This window comes from Phocoena phocoena, chromosome 4 (assembly GCF_963924675.1).
Source record: "Phocoena phocoena chromosome 4, mPhoPho1.1, whole genome shotgun sequence".
Classification (NCBI taxonomy): domain Eukaryota; kingdom Metazoa; phylum Chordata; class Mammalia; order Artiodactyla; family Phocoenidae; genus Phocoena; species Phocoena phocoena.
Window position 1 is genome coordinate 68594816 of NC_089222.1, and position 8307 is coordinate 68603122.

Here is an 8307-nt window from a genome sequence, read left to right on the forward strand (position 1 = left end):
ATGGCTTGTGGGTCTTGGAGGATTTCTTACTTGCTGAATTGAGAGTCTTCTCCATCCCACCTGTCATCAACCAGTGCCTGGAGAAGTAGGTCAAGCTTAGCTTGTATTGAGCTCTTTCACCCTCTCATTCTACACTGTAAATGTTGAGTGATCCCCACCTGCTAGTTCAGACTTGTTGTCTTCAGGATGGCTCCTTACCTAAGGTAGCTCTGTGGCCCCTGGCAGCTAATTTGTCCTGACTCATTGCTTTGCTGTAGAGCTTTGCTCCTCAGGAGAGGACCACCAGCATCCACACACCTGAGAGCTTGTTAGAGATGTAGAATCTAAGGTCCTACCCCAGACCTACTCAATCAGAATCTGCATTTTTGAGAAGACCCCCAGGTGATTCAAATGCACCTGAAAGCTTGAGAAGCATTGCCATTTATAATGCTCTGACTCTGGCTTTCTCCTGGAAGCCTCATTATAATTCCAGAATCCTGTCTTCCTAACAGGCCTAGGAGGCTGTGGATGTAGACTTTTCCTTATCCTTTGCACACTCTTCCTACATAGACTGTAGTTCCACTCCTTAACCTGGAACCCACCACAGAGTTACCTCTCTGCCTGCCTGCCGGCACTCAAGCATCTCATGCATGTTCCATTTTCCCCTCCTAAAATACAGGGTTTACACCTGCAGGCTGGTCACTCTTTAGCTTCGCTACCCTGCTCACCACCTGCTTCATCTTGGTTAACATACCTGGCTCTAGGTCAGCCTGTCCTCATCAGCCCCATACTGTAAAGTATACCCTTTTGTGCCCATAGGGTCCAGAGCACCAAGACCAAGTGAACTGTAGTGATAGTTGGGGGATATTGTACATAGCAGGGACCTGAGGACACAAAACATGGGATTTAGCTTCATGTAGTAGAAAATATAATTTCATCTGTCTCAGAGATTGTTGTAAGGTTTGAATAATGATATGTACAGAAGCACTTGGTAAAGTCAAGCACTAAAATGCTATTTGACTGAGCAGTAATTATGGAACCAAATTACTTATCTATGCTGAATCCCTCTTACAGATATATTTTAGAAAATATTCAGGGACTACGATAAATGATGGATAAGAATTTCAGGAGAAAATGGGGGAAAAAGAAGCCATTCTCATTGAATGGCATTATGATTGAATATTTTCTCTCCAAAAAGAGAATAAGGAGGGGAAAAGAGCTTAATGGATACCCCTTAGTATGACATTCATTCAAGAACTTCTATGATGGGACACAACATACCCACCTTTCCACATCTCTCACTTTATTCCTCCCTTCACCATCACCTTAACCCACCCCACATAATTATTCCTTCTCCTATTTATTTCCCCTGAACACACTTGAGTTGCCTTTTCTGTCAACTTAGATGCTCCCTTCTAATTACACCTATCCTTGTGAAAAGATAAATTTTTGTTCATATGCCAAAAACCTCCCATATATTTATTTTCCTAATCAAATATATCTGGATTTGCCTCTACGCAGAAGGACTGGCAGGAAATTTATCACAGTCATTATTTTTTGAAGGGTGGAAGGGTTTCTTCCCTCCCTCAGAATCATGTACGAATCCGGAAGACTTATGGAGTCCAGAAAACGTGGAAAATAGTTTTTGGACCTTAGGCATTCATGGCTGTTTCTACCAGGGATAAATATACAGAAAATCCCATTTTTATGTGAATTTTCTTGATTTTTAAAAGTTGACAGATAATTTTACATGTCTAAAAATCCCTCACGGACCAGTCAAAAGTTATCTCCGGCCAAATTCAGCCCGCAGGCTACAAGTTGGTGACCTTTGTCTTAGACTGTAGAATACAAATTCTTAGCCATCTACTTAGAACAGTGAAAACAGAGGAATTTTAAATTGGGTTTTCATCTTTATACATTTCTTACAACTCTGAGCATAACACAGAATTTGAAGTTGAATAGATTACTTTGTTACACATACTGAAACCCCATGAAGTCTTCTAAACTTAGGTCAGATACCTTCCATGACTTTCCTGAAGACAGCACAGACTACTTTATGCAATGAAATTGATTGGTATCTCCTCTATACCCTAGAGTTTTGCATCCTCCATCCCTCCCATCTCCTCCCTTCCCTGCCTTCTCCTTTCTTCCTTCCTGCTTTCCTCTGACTAGTTTGATATCTATGATTCAAACTCAGAGGGCAGTATAATCCAATGACTGAGCTTTTAAACACTATGCCATGGAACTTACAATACAGTGAAGACACTAGTAAATTATGCAAGCCAATACTCTTCAAAAAAAAAAAACTGCTATGAACTTAAACAGGGCTGCTTTTTATTAGATTAGTTTATAGACACATACTTTACTATAATTCTTTTGAATGGAAGATTTATATCTGATTGATTTATTGCTCTCCTATAGCACCTGGCACACTGACTGTCCCATAGTAAGCATCAAAAAATATGTATTGAACTGACTATCCATATCTGAACATTACCACTCCATACAGTCTGATTTAAATGCATTCAACTATTGCCTCACCTTCTCCCCACCCCGCCTTCACCATACTCTACCCTCTTTACAAAGACACTCAGAAACACACTCTACATCACCAGAGAGAATCTAATATCCTTTACAAACTTTGTGTGATGGAAAACATAACAGAAAAGGAAGCAGGAGGCAAAGGTTTGAGGTCTGATTCTGTGAGTCCATACTATGTACATTTCTCAGGCCTCTTTCTCTTACAAAACAGTGTGCGCTAAATGATCTCCAGGCTCCTTTCATCTCTGGCAGTGCAAAAAACTGGCTTTGGAGTCATCACAGCAGGATTCAAATCTGACATCTCTAATTTTCCAGCATGAATTTATCAAGTTACTTACTATCTAAGACAAATAAAGTGCTTACCGCGGTACCCGGAAAATAGGATGCTCTCAATAATTATTAGATATTTTTATTATTATAGTATTGTTGATTATTATAAATCCTTTAGGATGACTTTATCTAAGGCATAATATATGGCAGCTCATTTTTGGTTATGGGCTAATTTTGTCTGCTTATAGCTACCATAAATCCACTTCACATTATCAGTGGTTACGTATACTGCATAAGATCCTCATAGGGACGTGGAAACTGAAAAACTGAGTCATGTAAGGAGCTGTTTTGCAGCTGACATCTCCTTGATTTATTTCTCACTCATTTGCCTCTCTTTTCTTTTCAACCTGAAATGACCAGATTTATGGTTTTGTGTAGGCATAGCCCGTGTCTGATCCTTAGCCACTGTTAAGAAAAAACAAGATCAAATAAGTGACTTCTTTATATTTATGAATCTTTCTGAAAATTCATCAGGGCTTCCACTTTTACCAAGAGAAATCAGCAGAGACAGGAAATGCACATAATTTCTGATTGAGGAAATAGTAAACTTTCTCTCCTTTGGGGAGAGCTGTAAAATTTTAGGAACTGCCTTAAAATATAAATCTACTGAAGACTCAGCTTTGTTAAATTATAGAGTGTTTAGCCTCAACTCTCTATGGATCTTTGTGGTTCTTTATCCTATACCTATATACTTGTTATTCCTCCTAGCATCTGTTATTTGAAAGTTTAATGAATCTCCCTACTTTGTTTTTATCCAGTAGCAGAAGCATTGAACCAAATTAGACACAAGATGGATTCCTGTGTCACTCCATTAGAATGTTTCCTCCAAGTTGAGACGGATACCCTACAAGCTCCTAAAGGATACAACTGTCCAGACAAAAACCTCCTAGGTATTGTGAGAGGTCAATTTCACTCCCAATTATATTGCTGTTTCCTGCTGTTCAAAATGGTTTCACAATATTAAGAATAGAGGAGGAAAGGATAGATATTTGGAACCAAAATTGAATATGCAGTTTTTTCAATGACCCAAATTTCTCCTCAGTCCTCCCTTAGGTTTGGTTGCTAGACCTCTCTTTGACAATCCTTCCTCCCTCCTTGCTCCATTAAGTCAATCAGGATGAACCTGAGATCAATGTCTATTGAAAGTTATTTCTCCAAAATACAATATCCTCTAAAATGTTATTCTTTTTAATGATTGAGAGCTTCACCTTCCCTCTAATAAATATAATACTCTGTTGAAATATGTCACAAATTTAATTCTATTGATGTATCAGTCTGGGCCCAGTTAAAAGATAAATAGAAAACACTTAGATAAACTGGGGAAGTTAAATATAAAGAACTATTAGCCATGATGAAAGAATAACTGTAAGATATAAGGAAACTCTATATGGTACCCTAGAGCTGATGGAGTGCCCAAGAAAGCACAAACTTGGAAGTGGTTCAGACTTCACTGGAGAAGGTGTGGTTCAGCCACACTATAGCAGAGATGGCTGGAGTTGGTCTGGAGTTGCAGGACAAACAGTAGGTAGCCCTCTGATTGCAGATGAGCTGCAGGGGGTCAGCAAACTGTGGTGTAGGAGTGCAGTGAGAGACCTGGCATTGACAGGGCAGAAGGGTTTCTGCCCTTCTGGGGGTTGGGGGTGGAAGATGGGTGTTGGAGAGGCTTGCATATGAAGCCAACTGCAGATGTATGACCCTTTGAGCCACAGGGGGTTTGGGCTCACCCAAAATGTCTAGGTGACTGCAGGAAGATATCACCTGACAAGAGGCTGAAAGATCCTAGAGAGACTGCGTTCTGAGCCCATGGCTGAGGCAGGCTCCACCAGATGTTCTCACACCTACATTGTTGACACCTAGTCTGCAGAGGAAACCTCTTCCTTCTGCAATGTCCCTCTAGTGCCCTCTCATGAGAAAGCTTGGTGCTTACTTTTAAGGAAAAATGATTGTAGGAATTCCATTGTTGATCACCGAGTATGTATTGAAGGATGCATTTGGAGCAGAAAGACAATATGTTGTTAATTTACTTGTGTAATTTTACCATAGCTTGGCTCTGATATATTGGGAAATTCTCTATACTTAAGAATCAGACAATCAGGATTAAAATATTAATGTTACTTACTAATATCACTTAGTTGCCTGTATGTGATTTGGGGCTATATATTTTGCTTTCCTGAGCTTTAGTTTTCTTGTCCGTAAAATATTCATATGACCTTCCTCAGAAGATTTTGGGGAGAATTAAATGAGATATATAAATGAGAATTCTTGGTACTGAAAATCTAAGTGTATTTTATTTAGTCTCTGTCTCTTGAAATCATTACATTGTTTATAAATTGCATGCTAACAGTTGCATCTGGAAGCTAGATTGTTGACAAAAATAAGACAATCCCATCACTTACTTTTAGGTCTAAAAGAGGCTTTGGAGTTCACTGAATCACCTTCTTTGACAGTTGAGAAAATTGAGACTTGTATATACTAGCTGACAACTTGGAGTTAAAAATCAAAACCAAAACTCCAAACTAACAAACAAAACCCAGTTTCTAATTTGGTTTTCACTTCATTTCCATGGTCAGTGAGTGTGGTAATAGAGCAATGAATCCAGCTAAACAGGAGGGGTAGGGAAGATTTGTGTAGTCTATTGTGTGAGTTTATTCTGGTGTATGTGAAGAACCTTCTGTAATCTGACCAGAGTGTTCTCCCTAATTTAGGAGATGTGAAGGTTTCCTATGAAAACGGGTCCTTTCATCATTAGCATGTCACATTCATGTTCTTTCTGGAGCAATTGTTTGGAGCCTTTTCTCAAAAACATTTCTCACTGATTATTTAATATACTTACCAGTTCCTAATCCCCTCACTGTTTTAGCCCTAGCATCACTCTGCCTTCCTTGGAGGAGAGAGCTCAATACAAATCGCTGGTTGCTAAGCAGTGCCTATTTTTACTCCACTTGAACAGAATAGAGGCCCACTCAATGAGATTCTATCACTGAGGCTAGCTACCAAGCTGCTTTTGTAGGTTAAGCATTTTTGCTGTTTTTCTATGAAACTATGAACTCCATAATTTGGCATCCAGGATGAGAGTGTAAAACTGAGGCCAAGGACCTGCTCCAGGATTGTATTAATAAAATAATTGGAAAACCCTCAAAATATCTCAATACTTCAAGAATTTATTGAGCTCCTAATACAGTTTATGGTTCTGTATTAGGCACTGGGGAAAAATTATGGAATTAAATAGATTTGGCCCCTGATTAGAGTTTATAGATTAAATGGAAAGAGAGGTAGACAAACAAAAGCACCAAATGACAAATTGTGATAAGAAATAAACATGCTGCTGAGACAGAATAACAAGGAGAAGGGGAGTTTGTTTAAACAGAGAACAAAGAAGAGGGCTTTCTGAGGCTGTGATGCAAAGACTAAGAAGGCACCATTCATGTGAAATGTATTCCAGGCAGAAGGAACAGCTTGTGCAAATGTCCTGGGAGAGGCAGTGTCAGGGTGGGAGGTGGGATGAGAAGTGGAGAGTGGGGTAGGCAAGGAAAGAGCTAGCCATGAGGAACTGAGAAAAGACCAGGGCAACTAGACGTTAGTAAGGAGATGAGGTTGATATTACAGACAGGGATTTGGATTTTAGCTTCACCAAGTGAATGGAAATCATTGGGAGGACTTTATGCAGTGAATGCTTTGATCCATTTACATTTTTACAGGATTATATTTATTTTCTGGAGAGGAACTGGTAGTAGGAGGAAGGGAATGAAACAGTCCATTTAGGAGACTATGGCAGAGGTCCAGGAGAAAGAATGATAGATGATTGGTGAGAGGCAGTAGAGATAGCAAAAAGCCAAATCTGAAATACATTTGGGAAGTAGAAGAAAAGAAACTTAGTGATAAGCTTCTGGACTTCTACCATAAACCTGCTCCATTTACAATCTTCCCAAATTTAGTTGATGGCCACTCCATCCTTTTTGCTGCTCTTTGAAATTTATTCCTCATATCCTTCATGCAAATACTAAGCAATCTTTTGGCTCTACATTAAAAATGTATCCAGAATCAACCACCCGCACCAATTCTACCTCTAAATGTCTATCCAAAGCGACCATGATCTCTCACTTAGATTATTGCAATAACCTTGCCTGCTTTTTTGCCTTTCCTCCTGCAGTCTATGGTCCTACAACATTCAGAAATTCCATTAAAAATTAGATCAGATCATGTTAATCCTCTGCTCAAAATCTACCACAGCTTCACATCTCACTTTGAATAAGAGATAAATACATTGCAATGGGCTTCCCTGGTGGCGCAGTGGTTGAGAGTCCGCCTGCCGATGCAGGGGACACGGGTTCGTGCCCCGGTCTGGGAGGATCCCACATGCCGCGGAGCGGCTGGGCCCGTGAGCCATGGCCGCTGAGCCTGCGCGTCCGGAGCCTGTGCTCTGCAACGGGAGAGGCCGCAGCAGTGAGAGGCCCGCGTACCGCAAAAAAAAAAAAAAAAAAAAAAAAAAAAATACCTTGCAATGGTTAAAAGGCCCTACATGATCTGGCCAAACATTATATCTCTTACTTTACCTTTCACTCCATTACAGCCACACTGGTATCTTTGCTATTCCTCAAACATGTCAAGTTTGCTCCCACCTCAGGGCCTTTGCACTTGCTATTCCATCTTCTTGGAATCTCTTTCTCCAGTTAGCCATGTGATTCACTATCTTACCTTTTAAGTCTTTGTTCAAATGCCACCTTCTCAAGTAAACCTTCTCTAACCACTCCAGGTAAAATTATATTATAAACAACATTCTCTTTTTTTGTTTTATTGTTTTTCATAGGATTTATTTCATCTGACATACTATGCATTTTATAATTTATTTTACATAAATGATTAAGCTCCATTAAGTGGTGAAATTTTTTAAATAGACTTTAATTTTTAGAACAGCTTTATATTTTCAGAAAAAATTAAGAAGATAGTACAGAGAGTTCCTGTATACCTGGTACCCAGTTTCTCTTGTTATCAACATCTTACTTTAGTATGGTACATTTGTCACAATTAATGAACTGATATTGAAACATTATTAAATAAAGTCCATAGTTTATTCAGATTTTCTTAGTTTTTCTTTAATGTCCTTTTTCTAATCCAGAATCCCATCCTCTTTACTGTATTACAGTATTAAGTTGTCAAGTCTCCTTAGCCTCTTCTTGGCTAGGACAGTTATTCAGACTTTCCTTGTTTTTGATGTTTTTGACAGTTTTGAAGAGTAATGGTCTGATATACTGTAGGATGCCCCTATATTGGAAAATTTCTGATGTTTTTCTCATGATTAGACTGAGGTTATGGTTTTGGAAAGGAAGATCATAGAGGTAAACTGCCATTTTCATCACATCATATCAAGAGTGCATAATATCAACATGACTTATGACTGATGGCGTTGACCTTGATCACCTGGCTGACGTAGAGTTTGTCAGGTTTCTCTATCATACT